Consider the following 22114-nt stretch of genomic DNA (forward strand, 5'->3'; position numbering starts at 1 on the left):
ATATAAGTTAAATAAGCAAGGTGACAATATACAGCCCTGATGTACTCCTTTTCCTATTTGGAACCAGTCTGTTGTTCCATGTCCAGTTCTAGCTGTTGCTTCTTGACCTGCATACAAATTTCTCAGGGGGCAGGTAAGGTGGCCTGGTATTCCCATGTTTTTAAGAATTTTCCACATTTTGTTGTAATCCATACAGTCAAAGGCTTTGGCATAGTCAATAAAGCAGAAGTAGATGTTTTTCTGGAACTCTCTTGCTTTTTTGATGATCCAACAGATGTTGGCAATTTGATCTCTGGCTCCTCTGCCTTTTCTAAATCCCGCTTGAACATCTGGAATTTCATAGTTCACATACTGTTGAAGCCTGGCTTGGAGAATTTTGAGCATTACTTTGCTAGCATGTGAGATGAGTGCAATTATGCAGTAGTTTGAACATTGTTTGGCATTGCCTTTCTTTGGGATTGGAATGAAAACTGACCTTTTCCAGTCCTGTGGCCATTGCTGATTTTTCCAAATTTGCTGTCGTATTGAGTGCAGCACTTTCACAGCATCATCTTTTAGGATTTGAAACAGCTCAACTGAAATTCCATCACCTCTGCTAGCTTTGTTCATAGTGATGCTTCATAAGGTCCACTTGACTTCACAGTCCAGGATGTCTGGCTCTAGTTGAGTGATCACATCATCGTGGTTATCTGGGTCATGAAGGTCTTTTTTGTAGAGTTCTTCTGTGTATTCTTGCCATCTCTTCTTAATATATAAGAAGAGCCAAAAGCCTTGGCTCTTCTAAGGCTTAATATCTAAGAAAATAGTTATCTAAGAAGGTGTCTTAATATCTTAAGGCTTCTTAATATCTAAGAAGGACCACAGCCTTGTCTAACAATGAAACTAGGAGCCATGCCAGGTAGGGCCACCAAAGATGGACCATGGTGTAGAGTTCTGACAAAACGTGGTCCACTGGAGAAGGGAATGGCGCACCACTTCAGTGTTCTTGCCTTGAGAACCCCATGAACAGTATGAGAAGAACTACCATATGACCTCGCAATTCCACTGTTAGGCAAAGAAAACAAAAACACTGATTCTAAAAAATACATTCTCACCAGTGTTCATAGCATTGTTTATAATAGCCAAGATATGGAAGCAATCTATGTGTCCATCAGCAGATAAGTGGATAAAGAAGATGTGTGTGTGTATACACACGCGCACACACACACACAGTGGAATATTACTCAGCTGTAAAAAGAAAAAAATTCTGCCATTTGCGACAACGTGGATGGACCTGGAGTGTGTTATGCTTAGTGAAATAAGCCAGATAAAGACAATTACTTTTTGTGATCATTTGTATGCGGAATCTAAAAACTGAAACAAACAAATGAATATAACAATAGAGGAATAGACTCATAGATATAGAGAACAAGCTAGTGGTTACCAGTGGGGAGGGAGAAAGGGAGGGACAAGATAGGGATATGGGATTCAGATATGCATACTACTATGTAGAAAATAAATAAGCAACAAGGATATATTGTACAGTACAGGGAAATATATATCTGTTATTTGCAACAACTTTTAAATGGAATATAGTCTATAAGAATATTTACTCACTGTGCTATACATCTAAATTAATATAACATTGTAAATCAACTGTACTTCAGTTTTAAAAAGAATCATAGAAGACCCAAAGAGGGAAGAACTAGAGAGGAACTCTTTCTAGAATCACTGGGAAAAGTCTTAAGAATTCTGATGTCTAGGTGCCACCCATGGTGTCCCAAAGCAAAAATCTCTTGGATTAAACCCAACACAAAATCTTGCACAGTGGACCCAGCTCAGGCACTTTTAGGGCTCCAGGTGGTTCTGTAGAGCTGCCTGCTTTAAGAGCCAGTGCTGACTGGTTCCAGATTGGCTGGACCTGACAACTTTAGTTAAATAACATGAGAAGTGCTTGTTGACCAAGCAGCTGTCTAGAGGAATTTTCCTTTGCCTGGGTTTCCTAAGAAAGCACTTAGGTAAAATAATGACATCTGTGTGATTCAACAGAAAATAAAATTTGGCTTCTCATAGTTTAAATCAAGAAAAATGATCCAAAAACAACAATCCTGTAGACTCTGGGCAAGTCACTTTAATACGCTTTTCTTCTCTGCAAACAGTCATAAAATATGAACCCTTTTTATCTCTTAGACCTTTTATCAAATGTCTAGTATAGATGTGCCAAGAATGACACTAGGAACTTTCATAAACACAAATCTAATGATTATTTTCTAGGGTTGGGGTTTGAGCAATTGTTAAGACAATCATTGCTCTCTCTCTGCCCCCTAAAATTGAAACAGAGTATGCTGAAAGTGCTTTAATAATTTGAATGTGTAATCCTGGTAGATTTCACCCCAGATCTCTAATTCATCAGTAAGCGGAATGAGCTATGTGATGCATATAGTGCAAGACATTGTACTGGGGGTTGTGGCGTTTTTAGAGGTGTTAATAATGGTGCTGGTGATGCTGGTAACTTACATGTTAGTTAGATTTTTTATTGGAACCCTACAAAGTATGAGGGTATACTCCTATCCTTAGTTTACAGAGGAGGAATATAAGATTGGAGAGGCTGACGAACTGCCCAGATTCACCAGCTAGTAAGCCGTGGATTCATGGGGTCGCAAAGAGTCAGACACGACTGAGCGACTGAACTGAACTGAACTGAAGCCGTGGACCCGGGCTTTGATGTCACATCCCAGGCTCTAACTCACCAGAGAGCTTTGCTTCAGGAGTTCACGGTCTATTAATATATTCCCTTGCTTATCAATATGTGAATGAGCCAGATGGTGTATGTTTTAAAGTTCATGAAAAAAAAAATGGAGTAATGGCTTTAAACAAGGAAGTATCAATAAGCCCATTCTTTAGTGAGGTTCAATATGTAGTTCAATGTCAAGGACAGTATCTGTTTGGTTAAATAAAGCTCTGAATCTGAGATCTGTATTACTGAAAAAATATTGATTGTGTCTTGTCCCCTGCTAGGAAACATAAAATGGACTTCACAGATGTGAAATTTAAACACCTTGTCGCTTACTTACAGTAAGCACTTGCTGTGATAAACCAAGGAGACGTCAAGTCCAACAGAAGTGTTTATTTGACAGAATGTCTCTAAGCAGAACATTGATCCTTGATGTTGCCTGTAGTTGTTCCCCATTCACATTAGCTCAAGATGTCTCTTTTGTTAATTAGCTAAAAGAGATAGAGGACAAAAACAAAGATAAAAACCTTTACTCAAGGCAAAATTTCCCTTCAATATGGTTTCCAGTATAGTGATTATTCTGCACATTGTCATATAAATGTGGCCAACAGACTACAAAACCAACAGAGTACACAGCTACCAGAATAGTAGTCATTTCTCTCTCTCTCTCTCTCTTTTTTTTTTGCATTTAAGTAGTAGTTTAATAGCACTGGCCTATAGATATATCTTTAATAAACCCACTAATTGCTCAGTCATGTCCAACTCTTTGCAGCCCCATGGACTGTAGCCCACCAGGCTTCTCTGTCCATGGGCTTCTCCAGGTTAGAATACTGGAGTGAATTGCCATTTCCTCCTCCAGGGGATCGTTCCATCTCAGGGATCCAATCCTCGTCTCTTGCATCTCCTGCATTGGCAGGTGGATTCCTTACCACTAGCGCCATAAGGCCCACTTTCAAATGAAGCCTCACCCAGCACAGGTAGCAGACATGTATTTGAAAGAGAAAGAAATACTAAAGGATTCCTTCTAGAGATTAATAACTGCCCTTATATCATACTTGGTAATTTCCTAAGGTTTTTCACATGTCAGATACGTTATCTGACACTCAGTGTCTGTTTTAAGAAAGAGCTAACTGACTATTTGTGGTCATGTCACTTTCCCCAGGCATGAACATCAATCCTGAGGGGCAGGAAGCTGGAACTAGGGCCCCACCTACATACTCTACTTCCAAATCTGTCCTTTTATAACCTTGTTAATTTGAAAGGCTCAATTGAGAAACAGAATCATAAATAGCCAAGAATCCTCTCTATTTTGTGCACGTGGTCAAGCAGCTCCTGCAAAAACCAGAGGCCTGGAAGCAGGGCAGTCCTCTGAACTTGCACCAGTTTCTAGTGTCCACAGTGGATTTTCCAGGGGAACATTTCAATTTATTCACTGGGATAATGGCAATGACTTTGTGCCCTCTGTTGTAGGTACAGGGCTTCCCAGGTGGCACCAATGGTAAAGAACCTGCCTGCCAATGCAGGAGACATAAGAGACACAGGTTCGATCCCTGGGTCAGGAAGATCCTTTGGAGGAGGGCATGACAACCCACTCCAGTATTCTTGCCTGGAGAATCCCATGGACAGAAGAGCCTGGCGGGCCATGGTCCATAAGGTCACACAGAGTCAGACATGAATGAAATGGCTTTGGAGCAGCAGCAGCACTGTAAACACACATTTCCCCCTCAGTTTGCTAAAGGTTTGACTTTCAGATGAACAGGTAGGGCCCACTAACTTGTAATCAATTCACTGGCACAGCTTTTTGGTCTGCACGACCTTCTTCTGTCTTGTGGAGTAAGTGGTGCTTTACAACTGACATGTCATTGCTAAGCACAGTCTCGCTGTCTGCTGAATGCCTTTGCAAGGTGCACAGACTGAATAGCTAGAGCTGAGATGCCTCTTCCAGTGGGTGAAAGTAGACAGGTCCCTTTCTTTCTCTTCTTTTTGTGTTTATTTGGCTTAGCTCGGTCTTAGTTGCGGCACACGAACTCGTAGTTGAGGCCTGTGGGATCCAGTTCCCTGACCAGGGATCAAGCCCTGATCCCCTGCATTGCAAGCTCAGACTCTTAGCCACTGGACCACCCATAGACAGTCTCCTTTCCGAGTGAGTTATGTAGTCAGGGGCACACACACACCCATGGCTTCTAAGCCTGCAGGATCAGATAGGCTCTGATGCTGTTTCCCTCCTGTCTTCCAAGGTGGGCACTTGTGCAGCTTGGGCTCTCCTCAAAGGCTCAGAGATCCGAAGCTGAGCCCTTCACCCCTTCCAGGGCCCCCAGCACGCCTGTCGCGCCTCCCCTGGGCATTCCCAACTGCTCTGCTCTTGCTTCCCCCAGACTCTTCCGTGAGCCCTGCGCCACTGTCCAGAGCGCTCCGGAAGCCGTGGGCATCCTGTCAGAATGTCCTCGCAGCCAGAGAGATCGGTGAGCGCTGATCCAGGGCCACAGACACACAGACTGGTCCGCTGGCCACCACCAGAGACCCACCAACTGTCAGGGCAACAACCGATAAAGTGAAACTAGCGAGAGCCCTCATCACTCAGTCGTGTCCAGCTCTGTGTGACCCTATGGACTGTGTAGGGTCACTGTGTGACCCTATGGACCCAGGCTGCTCTGTCCGGGATTTCCCAGGCAAGAATACTGGGGTGGGTAGCCATTCCCTTTCTCTAGGGGATCTTCCTGACCCAGGGATCGAACCTGGGTCTCCCACATTGCAGGCAGATTCTTTACTGTCTGAGCCTCCAGGGGAGCCACAGGACCCCTGCAGTCCTTCAGCCCTCCTTGCAGGGTCTTCTCTCTCGGGCCTCTCCATTCTATCAGGGCCAGACACTAAGTATAGAACTCAGGAAACCAGTTAAATGACTGGCCCTGGAAGTAACAAGCCGGGTCCCCACATGAAGTAGCTCTTACCTGGGACACAATCCACACCCTCCCAGAGAGCCAAGCACAGACAGTCTCAGCATGGGGTGGGAGGGTCAGTGACAAGGGCTTCCCCACAAAGGAAGCTGTAACCCTGCCCAGCACCCTCTGGTGGGTGTCCCAGGACCAGGTGTCAGGAGTTGGACATCCAGAAAGTGGTCTCAAAAGCCTCTGCTGTGTCTTTTTTAGAGACAGATTGAAAGTCGAAAGAACAATTTTCAACATTTATCTCACTTTAAGAATATGAAGCCGAGCAGCTATTCCCTGTGACTGTATCGCCCTCTGGTGTTCAAAATGTAAGGAACTGTAAACAGGAATTTCAGCTTTTAAACAGTCCTCACCCCAAATCACCCATTCTGTTTAATATCCCTGGACTTCTCAGGTAGCACAATGGTAAAGAATCTGCTTGCCAATGCAGGAAACGCAGGAGACCGGGGTTCAATCCTTGGATAGGTGAAATCCCTGGAGTTGGTAATGACAATTCACTCCAGTATTCTTGCCTGGAAAATTCCATGGACAGAGGAGTCTGGCGTGCCACAGTGGGGTCACAAAGAGTTGGACAGGACTGAACACACGCACAGACAGATAACTCATCGCTGACGCAGCTCCCTCTGCTACCTGAGATTCTGAGAATCACCAAGAAAAACACTCATGGAAATATCAGGGTGGAGCAAGGCATGGCTAGAGGGGACACCGCCCTTTTGCTGCATTCTTCTGGAGCTGAAGTTTTGCAATAGTGTCGAGGAGCTAGGCATTTGGGGGATTTAAAACATAACCTTATAAAAATCTGTTCTGAAGTTTCCATCTGAAGGGGGAAATTTAGGGGCAGTTTCTGCAATTCAGAGGTCTCACACCCGTTGACTAGGCCAGAGCAGAAGACCCAAGAGCTCCAGGCAGCAAATCCACAACCAGCACATCAGTGCCTGCTGGCTGCTGCTGGGGGAGGCAGAGGCCGGGAGCCATTCCTGCTCTCGCTCGCTCGCTCTCTCTTTCTCTGGCACATCACAGAGGTCCCGAAACACCAGATCTTAGTCCGGTGTTCCTCAACCAGCAAGGTGGGATAAGTATTTTAAAGGCAGGAGCACACTGCAGTCTGAAATGGCTGCACTGACCTCACCCTCACCTAGAATTTACAGCTTCTCGTTACCAGTTAGAAGAGCAAACAACTCATCTGCACTTAAAAGCACACTCCAGGGTATATGCCCGGCAGTGGGATTGCTGGGTCATATGCTAGTTTCATTCCTAGTTTTTTAAGGACTCTCCATACTGTTCTCCATAGTGGTTGTATCCATTTGCATTCCCACCAACGGTGTAAGAAGGTTCCCTTTTCTGCACACCCTCTCCAGCATTTATTGTCTGTAGACTTTTTGATGGTGGCCATTCTGACTAGTGTGAGGTGATACTTCATTGTGGTTTTGATTTGCATTTCTCTAATAACGAGCGATGCTGAGCAGCATGTGTTTATTATGCCCCTGTATGTTTTCTTTGGAGAAATATCTGTTTAGGTCTTCTGCCCGCTTTTTGATTGGGTTGTTCATTTTTCTGGTATTGAGTTGGATGAGCTACTTGTATGTTTTGGAGATTAATTCTTTGTCAGATGTTTTGTTTGCTATTATTTTCTCCCATTCTGAGGGCTGTCTTTTCACCTTGCTTGAAAAAGACACCTGTACCCCAGTGTTCACTGCAGCACTATTGACAATAATAGCTAGGACATGGAAGCAACCTAGATGTCCATCGGCAGATGAATGGATAAGGGAGTTGTACATATACACAATGGAATGTTACTCAGCCATAAAAAGGAATGCATTTGAGTCAGTTCTAATGAGGTGGATGAACCTAGAGCCTATTATACAGAGTGAAGTGAGTCAGAAATAGCAAGCAAATGTCATATATTAACGTGTATATATGGAATCTGGAAAGATGATACTGACGATCCTACATACAGGGCAGCAAAGAAGCCACAGACATAAAGAACAGATTTTTGGATTCAATGGAAGGAGGAGAGGGTGAGATGATTTGCAAGAGTAGCATTGAAACATGTACATTACCATGTGTAAAACAGATGACCAGTGTGAGTTTGATGTATAAAGTGGGGCACCCAAAGCTCTGTGACAATCTGGAGGGACAGGATATGGAGGGAGGTGGGAGGGAGTTTCAGGATGAGGGGGACACGTGTACTTATGGCCAATTCATGCTGATGTATGGCAAAAAACCATCACAATAATATAAAGCAATTATCCTCCAATTAAAATAATTTAAAAAAAAAAGCACACTCCACAATCCGAGGCAGCTGACAAGGAGGAGCAGATGACAGTGCAGGACAGATGGGCTGGGGAGGGGAGAGGAGGGGTTCCCTGGGAGCCAGAGCACGGGAACAGGGACCTTCCCTCCACAATTCTCACTGGGGAACTTCCACCAGTCTGGTGCCCAGATGGGAAGGCATGGCAGATGTGTCAGTTTCTAGCCATGGTGAACAAGCTAGTACAAAGTGGATGACTTAGAACAACGGAAGCGTATCATCTCACAGTCCTGGGAGGCTGAAGTCTGCAATCGAGGTGTTGCGGGCCAGGTTGGTTTGTTCCGGCAGCTCCGAGGGAACAAAGCTTGCGGCACCCTCTTGGCTTCTGGCGTTGGGCCATCCTTGGCACGCCTGTCTCTGCCTCCATCGCTGCAGTGTCCTCCCTGCTCCGTCTTCACACCGTGCTCCTCTCTGTGTGAGTCTGTCTCTGCGGCTCCTCTTACAGTCATGTGGGATGAAGGACCCACCCTGCCCACTCCAGTATCCTTGCCTGGGAAATCCATGGACAGAGGGGCCTGAGGGGGCTATGGTCCATGGGGTCGCAAAGGAGTCATATGACTGAGCGACTAAACAGCAGCAACTCCTACTCCAGGACGTCCTCATCGTAACTGACATCTTAATTACATGGGCATAGCCGTACTTTCAAGAAGGTCACCTTCATACACGCTGGGGATTACGACGTTTCTCCTTTAGTGACACAGTTAAACTCACAACAGGACTGTAAGGCTGGGCAAATAGGAGGTTCTCATTAGGCCTATTCAGTGGTATGCTAGAAAATATTCAACAACTAGATTTCCAGGGGAGAAAAAGCCCTAGTGGTGAAGTGTTTGCAAATTTTCTTGGCATACCTATTCCCTCACAGGCCTGCTTCAAGCTACCAACATAACACTCAGCTTGTCAAAATTCCAGAAAATGTAATGATGTGCAGCCCTCATCCACTGGTGCAAACCAACTCCCACATGCTGTTGAGCCTACAATATTTTAAAATGTCAATGGCTAAAAGGAGTTTTCCAAAACAGTTTGTTCTATATGTTTACATGGGCTTCTCTTGTGGCACAGTGGTGAAGTGTCTTCCTGCCAGTACAGGAAATGCAGGTTTAATCCCTGGAGGAGGGCACGGCAACCCACCCCAGTATTCTTGCCTGGAAAATTCCATGGGCAGAGGAGCCTGGAGGGCTACAGTCCAAAGGGTTGCAAAGAGTTTGACACGACTGACCGCATACACGTATAGGTTTACCTGTTGAGGCCAAGGTGCCCCTACAACTTTTGATTATCTGTACATAAAGTGACCACTTCGTGTATACTGCATATCAACTTTTAAATCTGAGCATGCTTTGGGGCCATTCTATTTTGTGGGCCTCCCTACAAAATAGCAGCAGCATTCTCCTTCTAGCCTTCTAGACACTCTGCCCCCCACCTCTGATGTCCTTACCATCCACAGGTCCCATTTGCCCCATGGCTATCCCCAAGCCTATCAACTCACCCGCGTTCCTCAGGATCTTGGCAGTCAGCTCTCACTCTCTCCACCCCAAGTCTTGTCACTGACCTTTGACCTGGGGTCCTTCAGCTCCCATGTAGGCCTCCCAGCCAGCACACCCTCCCTTGTGACGCCTTGTTCAGATACCTGGATGTTCTCCAGGTCACAAACCTTGAACTCCAGCCTCACCCACTGCTGCCTACCTCACCAGCTAACTTCCCGGTGCTCATGGTACTACCATCTCACTAGTACCCCCCAGCTCCCCAAATCAATCAGCTGTTCCTTTCTTGGGCCCTCTGTTTGTTCAGCCTAGGTACTGTGACTATAATATTCCCTTGTCCATGCTCCCAGTTCCTTTCACCACCCCAGCCAACATCCAGTTGTGCATCCATGGCTGAGGCAGATGTCAGCATCACAAAGCCATGATCTCTGTTACCAGCTGCAACCCTGCCTCACACCCTCTGTGTGTCTTGTGGCCAAGTCCTGGCCGACTCTTTGAGACCCCATGGAAGGCAGCACGCCAGGCCTGCCTCTCCCTCACTATCTCCCAGAGTTTGCCTGTGTGTCCTAGGGGAACCCTAATCCTTTCACCATTATCCATCACTCTCATCCCCAACTTCTTCACTTCCATCAAAAGACTTATGTCCCACTTGGGAAAAAACATAGAGTACTCGATGGTTACAGGTATTTTCACATACGTTCATTTGACCTCCACAGAAGCTGGGTCAGGCAGGCAGGGAAAGAGTTCTTATTCCAATTTCATAAGCCAAGAGACTCCTCTGAGGCTCAGAGGAATTTCATGTTAACACCAGACAGTTACTAGCAAAGCTTTGGTTGGTGCACAGGTCTCCCAGGTCCAAGAACCCCGAGTCAGGCAGTGAAGTGGATATTTGTCCAAGGGTATGAGCGAGTCCTTACCAGCCAGGACGAGCAACCATGTCTCTGCGTACCTTCCAGATTCTTTATCCACCTCTAGGGTGTGCTGCCTTCACAACAATGGCTCTGTTACTCTCAAAGCACCTGAAGTTCGTTTATCCTTTATGTTTGTGTATGTGTGTTAGTTGCTCGTGCATGCGAGAGTGCGTGCTAAGTCATTTCAGTCGTATCCAACTCTTTGTGACCCCATGGACTGGAGCCCATCAGGCTTCTCTGTCCGTGGGATTCTCCAGGCAAGAAAACTGGGGTGCGTAGCCATTCCCTTCTCCAGGAGCTCTTCCCCACCCAGGGATCAAACCTGCATCTCCTGCATTGCAGGCAGATTCTTTACTGTCTGCATCACCAGGGCAGCCCCCCTTTTAGGTTTAAAAAAGTTTTAAGTAGAATGATGTTGAAAACAATAAGCAATGTTATTTTACTTTTTTTTTTTTTCCGAGTTGTTCCCACCAAGGACTGTCTCTCTGTGTAAATATCTGGCGATGTCCTCAGAGCCTTGGCTGACACAAGCACAGCTGCCCTCAGCTCTTGTCATCAGCTTTGCAGGCTCTGGAAAAAGACCAAAAATAAAACAAAGGGAGCCAGACCAGGAATCTAATCTAGAAACGTCATCCCACGCAGCCCAAATGCATGCCTGTTTGGCCTGCCATGGAGAATTCTCTGGGTGGATCCCTGCAAACTAACAGTCAAGCTGAGTTTCTGTGAATACATGATATAAGCCAAAGCCACTTCCGTTGGGAATGGGGTCCATAGTGAGTCATTCACTTCAATGCCAGACAGATGGGAATCTCAGCCCTTTCCAGGCCCTTCCAGTAAAACATGAAGACTAAAGGGGATCTGCTTCCGTTCATAAGAAAGGTCCATCCCATCCCAGCATCTCTAGCAATACTTGTTTGTGCTGTTGTTGTTTGTTCTTATTCACTCACTCAGTCACGTCCAATTCCTTGCGATCCCATGAACTGCAGCCCGCCAGGCTTCCCTGTCCATCACAAAATCCCAGAGCTTGCTCAAACTCATGTCCATTGAGTCGAAGGTGCCATCCAGTCATCTCATCCTCTGTCTCCCGCTTCTCCTCCTGCCCTCAGTCTTCCCCAGCATCAGGGTCTCTTCCAATGGGTCTGCTCTTCGAATCAGGTGGCCAAAGTTTTGGAGCTTCAGCATCAGTCCTTCCAATGAATATTCAGGGTTGATTTCCTTTAGGATTGACTGGTTTGATCTCCTTGCAGTCCAAGGGACTCTCAGGAGTCCTCTCCAGCACCACAGTTGGAAAACATCAATTTTGTGGCACTCAGCCTTCTGTATGGTCCAGTTATCATACATCAGCGTACGTGGAGGCAGACACGCAAGGAGGGTGCTGACCTCCCTTGTCGTCTGCCCCTCGGCTGCTGTCTTTCTGCCCCTCGGCTGCTGCCTTGGAGATAAGCTGTTCTTCACCTGCCCCCGCAGCCCTGCCCCCACCCTCTCAGAACTGATATCTCTGGGGAACACTGGCCTGGGGGACAGATGACTCAGCCCATGACTATAAACTTGGGTAAGACACAAGAGGAACCTCTGATTCCTCCTCTCTAGGAACCGAGGTTTGCTGTGACCTACCCAACTCAGCCGCACTGTTAGGACTGCCTATGTTGTCCCAACGAAGGGGACTCGCAGGAAGCAGCCCTGAGAGGGGACAGAGGAGTCCCCTTTATACAAGGTTGGTTTAGGGGCTCCTGGTACAGTGTTTCCTGACAGTGCTGGTGGAGGTAGAAAGTAAGGAGCAGCAAGGTGTAAGCTGAGGAGCAGACCCAACAAAGGGAAAGCCCAGGCCTGTCCCCTGAGTGAATCAGCAGGTGGCACCCCTGTAGAATTTTTGATTCATGTGCATTTTATCCTGGCCTTGTGGGCAGATTTTGGGGATGGGTAGAACAGGATGAAGGGCTTCCCACAGGGCGCTAGTGGTAAAGAACCCGCCTGCCAGTGCAGGAGACAAGGATTCGATCCCTGGGTTGAGAAGATCCCCTGGAGGAGGGCATAGTCACCCACTCCAGCATTCTTGCCTGGAGAATCCCATGGACAGAGGAGCCTGGTGGGCTACAGTCCATGGGGTCACAAAGAGTTGAACATAATTGAAGTGACTTAGCACACACACCCTGAAATCCAAGGTGGGGAGGAAAAAGGGTCTGATTACTGTTTGCACTGTGAAGGGCAATAAGAGGATAAAATGCCCACCAAGTCTTTGAAAAGCAAAATAACAGGAAGACCATCAGGAATAATACTTATAAGCATAGATGTCTATTCACCAAGATTCATTGAACACCTATGAGCCCCAGGGACTCTAGCAAATGAATGAAAGAGATCCGGAGCCTGAATCAACTACAGTGTCCTCTAAAAGCTAAGTGTCTGGAGAGTCCTTGGCCAGCCTTATTGAAAGCATCATCTCTGAGAAGAAAAATATCTGCTACTCTGAGCTTGACTCTGATTGGCAGTGGGGCCCTGACGTTTTAGAGTTGATAACCTGCCTTGCTGCACCTGTATAAGTATAGTTCTAAGCACATGTCATAGATTTAGAGAAAAGACTGATCTTTTTGCCCAAGAAATATGATCTGATAAGCCAGGTTGGCCAGTTGACTCCATGATGGAAGAAAATTTAGCTTGTGCTAAATTCATGTGGCTGCAGAGGGAGTTCTCTTACTTTAGATTTGAAAAGAGGTGTGTGAAAGGAGAGAGTGCCCCCAGAGTGGAGCCAGGAAGAGTTTAAAGCAGCCACCGCGTGAGGAGCTGAGGATGGTGTACAAGGAAAAGGACACTTCAAAACCAAGTTTGACTTTGATGTTAATCAACAGGGGGTTTGTGAGATCACCATAGGAGCATAGCCATAGTAGACATTGAGAATGAAGCTGACATAAAAATGGTATAACGCAACACAGTTTCCCATTTTTTAAAAAAAGGAAGGCCTATGTTTGGGCTTCTCTGGTGGCTCAGATGCTAAAGAATCTGTCTGCAGTACAGGAGACCTGCAGTACAGGGTTCAGTCCCTGGGTCAGAAAGATCCTCTGGAGAAGAGAATGGCAACCCACTCCAATAATCTTGCTTGGGGAATTCCGTGGACAGGGGAGCCTGGCAGGCTGCAGTCCACGGGGTCTCAAAGAGTCGGATATGACTGGAGCAGTTAACACACACAAGGCTTCTGTATAGTGATCTCATTTTAAAAAGTAGATCTGTGCATCTGTGTATACACATACGTACGCAGAGATGCAGCATGCGCATAATACATACTCAGACACATTCGTATATGCACAAAACCTTTCTGGAGAGTATGTAAAACTTGCAGAACCTCCATGGAGGAAAAGGACTGGGGCCTGGGGGGCGGGGGGAGAATTGTTTTTCATAGCGTAGTCACTGTTTAATTTTTTTTATATAACATGCATATATAACTTTTCAATTAAAACACTTTTTTTTTTCATTAAACTATGTTTGAGGAAGAATTACCAAGAAGGGCCCCCTGCTTTGAGCAGCTGTGCGCTGTCAGCATTTAACACCCCACCTCAGTAGCTCTGCCGTCTAGTCTTGTCTGTGGCCAGTCTTCTCCTTTCTGGCCATGCTCCACACCACTTCCAGTTTTCTCTTTCAGAAACGTAGGTGGGATGGGGTGGGAGGTGGGAGGGAGGTTCTGGAGGGAGGGGACATATGTATACCTAGAGCTGATTCATGTTGATGTATGTCAGAGTCCACCACCATATTGTCAACAAATTATCCTCCAATTAAAAATAAGTTTAAATTAAAAAAAAAAAAAAAGTAGAGTTACCTAAGGCAAGAAATCCTTGTTGCCTCCTCTTTCTTTCAGGATAATATGAAGTCTCCCTGGTGTGAGGCATTATCAGGAAGTGATACTGCACCGAGGACAGTGTCTGCTGGGCCTTTTCTGGCTGTCTTCCTTCACTTCTCCTCCAAGTGACCCAGGCCTCGTTAGTCCTCCTTTCTAAAGCTTCTGGAAGCCCACTGTCTTCCCCTCTTGCCACTGTCACTAATCTAGACCCAGTTCATCACCTCCTTGGTTTACCCTGCCAGCGTCCTAATTGAGACTCCTTTCTCCAGTCTCTCTTCGTTCCCATCTTTTCTCTGAACACTACATTCTTTTAAAATGCAAGTAGTATCCTGTCCCTCCCCTGCTTGTAATCCTTTCGAGTGGCCCGCTGATGTCAAGCTGAAGTCCCAGCTCCTTGGCAGGGCTAGCCTCTGCATCTTTCTCCAGAGCCATCTCCTCCCAGCTCCTTCCCCTCGACTCAGACTCGACTTCCACCAACTCCTGTGAACTGGTCAGAAGAGACAGAATGTCTCCTCTGAGTCTTTGACATGCTGTGTGCTCAGTGGCTCGGTCGTGTCCAACTCTCTGACCCCATGGACTGTAGCCCACCAGGCTCCTCCGTCCATGGGATTCTCCAGGCAAGAATGCTGGAGTGGGTTGCTGTGCCCTCCTCCAAGGGATCTTCTCAACTCAGGGACTGAACCCATATCTCCTTCATTGGCAGACAAGATTCTTTACCACTAGCGCCACCTGGGAATCATCTCTGACATGTTAATCCCTGTCTTAAAACATTCTTCTGCTCCCTTCTCCCTGGTGTTCCAACGATACCTAGCTTATTCCTTCAGCATAAAAGGTCATACATAATAAGAATGTCATGAGGAGATCATAAATAATGGGGGAAGAAAGTGGTCACCCCTTTGAGGAGGACTCGTGCAGGATTTTAGCTGTCAGAAGAGACCCGCATAAGAAAGAACACAGGGGCAGGAAAGTTCTGGGCAAGCTGGAGAAAGGGAAGCAAAGGGATCCATCCAGTGCACAGGGTGGGGAGGACCAGGTGAACAGCTGGCCGAGGAGAGGCACAGCCCAGGGAGGCTAGAGAAAGTGAAAGACCTCTTGAAAGCCAAGATGAGTTAGGCAAGAGTACTGGAGTGGGTTGCTGTTTCCTTCTCCAGGGAATCTTCCCAACCCAGGGATCAAACCCAGGTCTCTCACATTATAGACAGATGCTTTACCATCTGAGCCACCAGGGAAGTAAAGTCACTTTAGCCATGTCCAACTCTGTGTGACCCCATGGACTCTACATGCCAGGCTCCTCTGTCCAAGGGATTCTCCAGGCAAGAATACTGGAGTGGGTTGCCATGCCGTCCTCCAGGGGATCTTCCCAAACCAGGGATCGAACATGTGTCCTTTACGTCTCCTGCATTGGTCAATGAGTTCTTTACCACTTGATTCACTTGGGAAGCCCAAGATGAGTTCAGTCCTCATTTTTTTAAGCAGTGGGAAACCTGAACTGTTTTAAAACTGGCAAGTGACAAACTCTAGAGTTTGGTTTAGAAAGATGTGACCAGCAGAGTACAGAGGAATGAAGCTGGGGAGATGACTTACCCCAGGAAACATGATGGGAAATAGCCTGGTCCAGGGCAGCAGCCAGCAGAACCAGCAGGAAGTGATGGATTCCAAAGAGATATGGAACCCTAACCTCCTGGGCCTGGTGGCCAAGTGCCAGGGGGGACTCACGGTTCTAGCCAGAATAGCTGGGAATGTGCTGAGGTCATGGGCCGAGATGGGAGTCACAAAAGGAGATCAGATTTGGAGGAAGATAATGAATCAGATTTAGAACACGTTGACTTGGGATGTAAAGTCAGGAAGCCCAGGTCCATAATTAAAGTCCAACACAACTCTGGTTACGGCAGGTAGGCCCTTTCACAGAGAGCACCTGTCAGGGTGGGTTTCATCCTTCCTGGAGTGTCATGTTTCCATGACTCCAGTTTCCTTGTCCCCAAGCAACCTGGTGAACTGTTCGCATCACATGCAAAGAAGGAGTTGTGAAAGCGCAGGGGGAGGGTGGAGATGAGGGCTGAGCGGGACAAGACCCACTGTGCGGGGGCCAAAATTTGTGCCAGAAAATTGTCTTCCTCCCCAAGCTTGCATCAGTCACTGTTCTGTTTCTCTTCAAAAGTTCTCTCAAGTCCTAACTGTGCTGTGATGAGCAACCTCAGCACTGGAGACAACTTCGCCTCTGCCCTGGGCACCTTGAAGTCCTGGGCACTCTGAAGTCCATAAAATCATTTCTCACATGGTTATGCATTTCTTCCTTTGCTTTTGAACTCTTCACAGGTATATATCTCGTCTCCTCACCTAAATCCTTAATTGTTAAAAGAACCCAGTTTATGGCAAACATTGTATTTTGTTTTTGCCACTGTGCCTGGTATACTGGTACATCGTCCATTGTCAAAAACTACAGATTTGATTGACACTGAATTCATTTGGGGTAGAAAGAAGAAAGGATAATAACCACCTTGGAAGGACAGGATACAAGAAGTTATATGCTGGTGAGAGGAGTAAGATAGTGTCAGTTCCTAGCATACAAAGAACTGATTCTAACACGAAAGGAAAGCTTTCACCTCTGCTGACAGAAATGGCTTTGCATTCTAAACATGCTTGAAAGGAGCAGAAGAATACTGGCATTATAGTTGTCAAGTGAGTGGTCTTCTCAACTGGCTAACAAGTCTGTTTTTCTTGGACCACCTTTTGTTTATAAGCAGTATTGGTAAAATAATACAATAGTTAACTATTCTACATCGTGGGGCTTCCCTGATGGCTCAGCAGGTAAAGAATCTCCTGCAATGCAGGAGACATAGGAGATGTGGGTTTGATCCCTGCACTAGGAAGATACCCTGGAGGAGGAAATGGCTACACGCTCCACTATTCTTGCCTGGGAAATCCCATGGCAGGAGCCTGGTGGGCTACAGTCCATGGGTTTGCAAAGAGCTGGACACAACTGAGTGACTAACACACACACACACACACACACACACACATACACACACACACACAACCAATACGATCACCCTTCATCCTGCACTGGGGAACTGGAGGAATGGGCCCTACCACTCACAGCGTTCAGTAGAGGCACAGCTGGAAGAAGTGGAATGACTCAAAACTGATTCAGAGTCTTCTCCTGAGAGCAACCCAAAGCTCGCCTCTGGAGGTTGGCAGAGACGAGGGCAGAAGGCCCTGGGGTGTCTGCTTCTCACTCCTGCCAAGGGCTCCATTCTCCTTCCTTTTTGAGCACATCTTGCACTTTCTGTGATTCCCCCAAGGGCAAGGTAAACAGCAGGAGAGTTCCTTCTTGGCCCTGGTGGCAGCAGCGCCTGTTGGCTCCGGGTCACATTCCTTTCCAGACTTCACAGACCTTGGGTTACAAAGGACTTGTTGCACAATCCTTGGGAGAGTGGGTATGGGGGCTGGGCTAAGTTGAAAGGGAGTGTCTGGCATATGTCAACCATCCAGGTGTGGCTGTTTGCCAAGGCTCCCCAGGTGGCGGCATTGAGAGAGGGAGGAGAGGAGGAGGGGACAGAGAGAGAGAGAGAATCAAATGTCTCAGGATCTCCGGTGAGGCAGATTCCCTTTCTCTTTTTTCTCTCCCACAGCTGCTAATAACACTTGTCAGGATGCATTTCTCAGGTGGAAAGCTTTTCAAAACTACAGTCGGCATACCTATGTTTCAGCTTACTGGAGACATTTGAAAGTTCAGAACCCACAAGGGAGAATCTGAAATGAAAGCTCCTCTTATCTCTCCATTTTTCATAGTCAAGCTTTCTCCTACCATTTTATGTGATAAGATGTATAAAATTACTCAATCTATTGCACAACTTTTGAAATGAATATGGAAGCTGAAAGATATTACCACAGCTTTGTTTAAACCCTATGCCATGATGGAATCTTCTTTCCTGTTGGTAATCATTTCATAATTCTCTTTTATTAAAGACAATCTGTCTGGAAAACCAGAAGCCTATGGAAGATCCTTATAGGATAAATGCATTTCAGTGAGTTAAAAAACAAGCTAGTGACCTAGAAAATATTAATCAGATCTTTGGAGCTGGTGGCTATACAAATGAGGTCTGTGCTTATATCAAACAATTCTTCATTTCATTTTCTTTCAGATTTGGGTACTTTAGGCTGATGTTAATACACTTGCAATGAATTCAGTTGGAGAAAACTCTGAGTATCTGTATCAGGGTGTGCCTGGACTCAAACTTACAGATTAATTAGAGCTGCAAGACATAGACAACTCTACATAAAATGAACTCTGGACATGCCTAAGATTGCTCCTAAATTATCAATAACTCTAAACAAAATGGTAATTCATGGTTTAAGTCAGGAAAGGCTCATATAGGAGACAAACTAGGTAATAAAGATAGGTCAATTACCACGGATGGTGTAAACCTCCATGCCTGCCAGATTAAGTTTACTCGCACGTGCATTTACAGAGTACACACATCCATACCACAGAGTATACACATGCATACACATAAGCAAAGTCTTCCCTGGTGGCTCAGACAGTAAAGAATCTGCCTGCAACACAGGAGACATAGGTTCAATCCCTGGGTCAGGAAGATCCCCTAGAGAAGGGAATAGCAAATAGCAACCCACTCTGGTATTCTTGCCAGGAGGATTCCATGAACAGAGGAGCCTGGCAGACATGCCTGAACAACTATTACTACTACACACAAGAAAAGTGATCTACCTAAACTGGAAAAGGCCAAAGTTTGTATATTTAATATAAAGCAAAGTGCTCATTAACTGTATAGATGCCTTTTTTAAAAAACATAGACTACTTCTAATCAGGCCTGATGCTGGGAAAGATTGAAGACAGGAGGAGAAAGGGACAACAGAGGATGAGATGGCTGGGTGGCATCACCGTCTCAATGGACATGTGTTTGAGCAGGCTCCAGGAGTTGGTGATGGACTGGGAAGCCTGGTGTGTTATAGTCCATGGGGTCACAGAGTGTTGGACATGACTGAGCGACTGAAATGAACTAAACTGAACTAAATCAGGTCAGAAGGCAGAGTAGGCAATCCGTTTCCCTGGATTCATTTTCTTTGTATTCTCAGCCTTTTGAATGAGGTCTTAGGTGCTTTCTCTTGACCTTGGTCAAAGCTTGTTTTGTTTGGAGCTGAAGGCTGGGCGAACTTTGGTGAATAGTGTCACCTACCTAGAATACCTGAATTTACCAATAACCACACTAAGGTGATAAAAGGAGATTTCCTTACCTTAGAATATTCTGACTTAGAAATTAAAATAGTCCAAGTGTGAACCAGTAAATTCCTTCAGGATGAATTGGGGCAGGGAGTACTGAAGAGGCCACCAGGCTGAGAGTGAGAGGATTTAAGCCTTAGTCTCAAGATGGCACCAACTAGCTCAATGGCCTAAGTCAAGATATTTAACCTCTCTCTGCTGGTTTCCTTTTCTGGAAATTAGGACATTGGAATGGATGATCGTTTAGTTACCCCCCCCCCCCACAACTCTAAAAGTCTGTGGTGTGTGACTAACACAAGGGTCAGAGAACATTATAGTCAATAAATGTAAATGTAGACAAGTTAGAATGTTCTGTGTTTTGTGGGTGTTATTTTAGGTTAAACTTAAACATAGTTTTCAGGGCTTCCCAGATGGCACCAGTGGTAAAGAACTGCCAATTCAAGAGATGTAAGACTTGCAGGTTCAAAACCTGCATTGGGAAAAGATGCCCTGGAGGAGGGCATGGAAACCCAGTCTAGTATTCTCGCCTGGAGAATCCCATGGACAAAAGCCTGGTGGGCTATGGTCCATAGGGTCACAAAGAGTGGGACACGACTGAAGCAACTTAGCACAGCACAAATGTAGTTTTCAATGACTATAAAATGAATAAAGTCTAAACACTGGACCAATGAGCTTTTACTTCCCAAGGACTTGAGATGGGGTCATAATCTAATTGTGAAAATCATACTGGCTTCTCTAGATGGAAGTTGAATACGTGCTAAAGTCAATGTGCAAACACATTTTGTTTTTATCTGAGCCTCTGGATTTATTTACATGCTTTGGATTATTACTACTTTTATAGAGTGAGTGAATATTAGCTTTGCAGCTGAGATATATTTATTCCCAGGGTGTTGGAGGTCAGAGTGTTAAAACTGTGTGCTGTGGATAGAGACTGGGTCTCCCCGGCTTGTCTGTTCCTCTTGGGGTCCCTGGCGGGCAACTAATCTACCTGTCAGGACATTGGACTGTTGCTTCCACTTGGGAAAGGAACATGGCAATAAACTTGGATCTTGCAGGCGAATCTCAGCGTGCCTGCTCGAGCAGTCCTGCACTTGGCTCTGGGGTCGTGGTGTGCCGAGGGCAGCCAATGTGGATGAGTCAGAGCCTGGCACCCACCCCACCCTCCGCCCTCCTGGTAAACAGAGCAGCTATTTGCCGTCACTCAGAGCCTCCCAGGGCCTCGAGACTCCAGGAAGAAACAAATAAGTTAGAAGCCAAAACCCCAAGGCAAGGTAAAGAAAACAGAACTGTCTGCCTCCCCAGCGATGATTTCACTAGTGGGAGTTCTTTAGGGGGAGGAGTGGTAGACAGTCTCTGAACTGTTTTACTTTCTTCTCAGCCAGAAGGCCCTTCCCTTTCACTGTTTCTGGGGGTGACCTTCTGCCTTTTAAGCCCTGAAACTTCAAAAGCAGACTTGAGAATCAATATTGGTTGCTAATCCATAATATTTTTTCCGTCCCTTTTATTTTGTTTGCATTTTTTCATACAACCTTCTATTAAAATACTTCTTTCAGTTAACTTGTTTTTCATTTAGTTTATTCTTCCCCATAGAATTTCATGGACAGAAGAGCCTGGTGGGCTATAGTCCATGGGGTCACAAACAGTATCTTACTCATTTGGGGCTTCCCAGGTGGCACTAATGGTAAAGAAGCTGCCTGCCAATGCAGGAGACATAAAAGACTCGAGTTCGATCCCTGGATTTGGAAAATCCCCTGGAGGAGGGCATGGTAACCCACTTCAGTATTCTTGCCTGGAGAATCCCAAGGACAGAGGAACCTGGAAGGCTACAGTCGGTCCATAGGGTCATGCAGAGTCAGACACGACTAAAGCGACTTAGCACCCACTCACATCATTCTGGGGAGAAGCTTTTAAAAGAATACCTGGATTAAAGAATAGACATCACTAGGCACTAATTGAAGACGGTTTTAGAAAATAATTTTACACTGACCTGTTGAGGTTCCCTTGCCTCTTTTGCACCCCTCAGTGGATGGGGAGAGGACTAGGCACCAACCGTCTTGGAGATGTCCTTGTGGTCTGTCTTCACAGTAGGAAGTCTGGCTGTTTGGAGAAGATGCCACAGCTGTGTTTCTGCTGGGAGCTCCTGTGGCATTTGGCCTGCTCATTTGGATCCTTCACATTGCCTGAAAGTAACTGGTGCATCATCTCTGTGCTTACACTCTTACTCCTAAGCCTGGAGATACACCTATCTTGTAGTCCTGTCCTCTGGATAGCCATTCCCTTCTCCAGGGATCTTCCTGACCCAGGGGTTGAACCCAGGTCTACTACATTGCAGGCAGATTCTTTACTGTCTGAGCCATCAGGGAAGCCCCTTGTTCCTTTAGACACAGTAAATTTGTTCTGAGTTTAGCAAATGTCACGTACCTGAACCGGAGTCATGGCTGGCTGATTCCTTCTAGCTCCATCAGGTAGCATCCCACCTTTAATATATCAGATAACTTCTCCTTCTCAGTAGCTAGGGTTGAGCCTGGGCTGGACATTGTGATGTCACAGAGTGGAATCCTTACTCCTCCCAAAGGTCCATCTGGGACCCTCCAGTGGAGCACTTCCTCTCCTGCCCATGGTAGGAGGTTGGGAATGTATACAGCCTAATCTCTAAACTGACCCACGGAATGATAGAATCTTAAACGT

The 22114-nt window shown here is 46.1% G+C and overlaps 1 protein-coding gene across 1 annotated transcript in view; it reads right to left on the minus strand.

Moving 5' to 3' along the window:
- Positions 1–21899, minus strand: part of DNAJC5B (DnaJ heat shock protein family (Hsp40) member C5 beta) — a 98847-nt gene extending 76948 nt beyond the window's left edge. The window contains exons 1-2 of the mRNA XM_013969158.2: positions 21848–21899; positions 3054–3204 (exon numbers count right to left, since the gene is read on the minus strand). The gene's annotated coding sequence lies outside the window, so the exon portion shown is untranslated. The remainder of the gene's footprint in view (positions 1–3053; positions 3205–21847) is intronic.

The sequence above is a fragment of the Capra hircus genome, chromosome 14, assembly GCF_001704415.2.
Source record: "Capra hircus breed San Clemente chromosome 14, ASM170441v1, whole genome shotgun sequence".
Classification (NCBI taxonomy): domain Eukaryota; kingdom Metazoa; phylum Chordata; class Mammalia; order Artiodactyla; family Bovidae; genus Capra; species Capra hircus.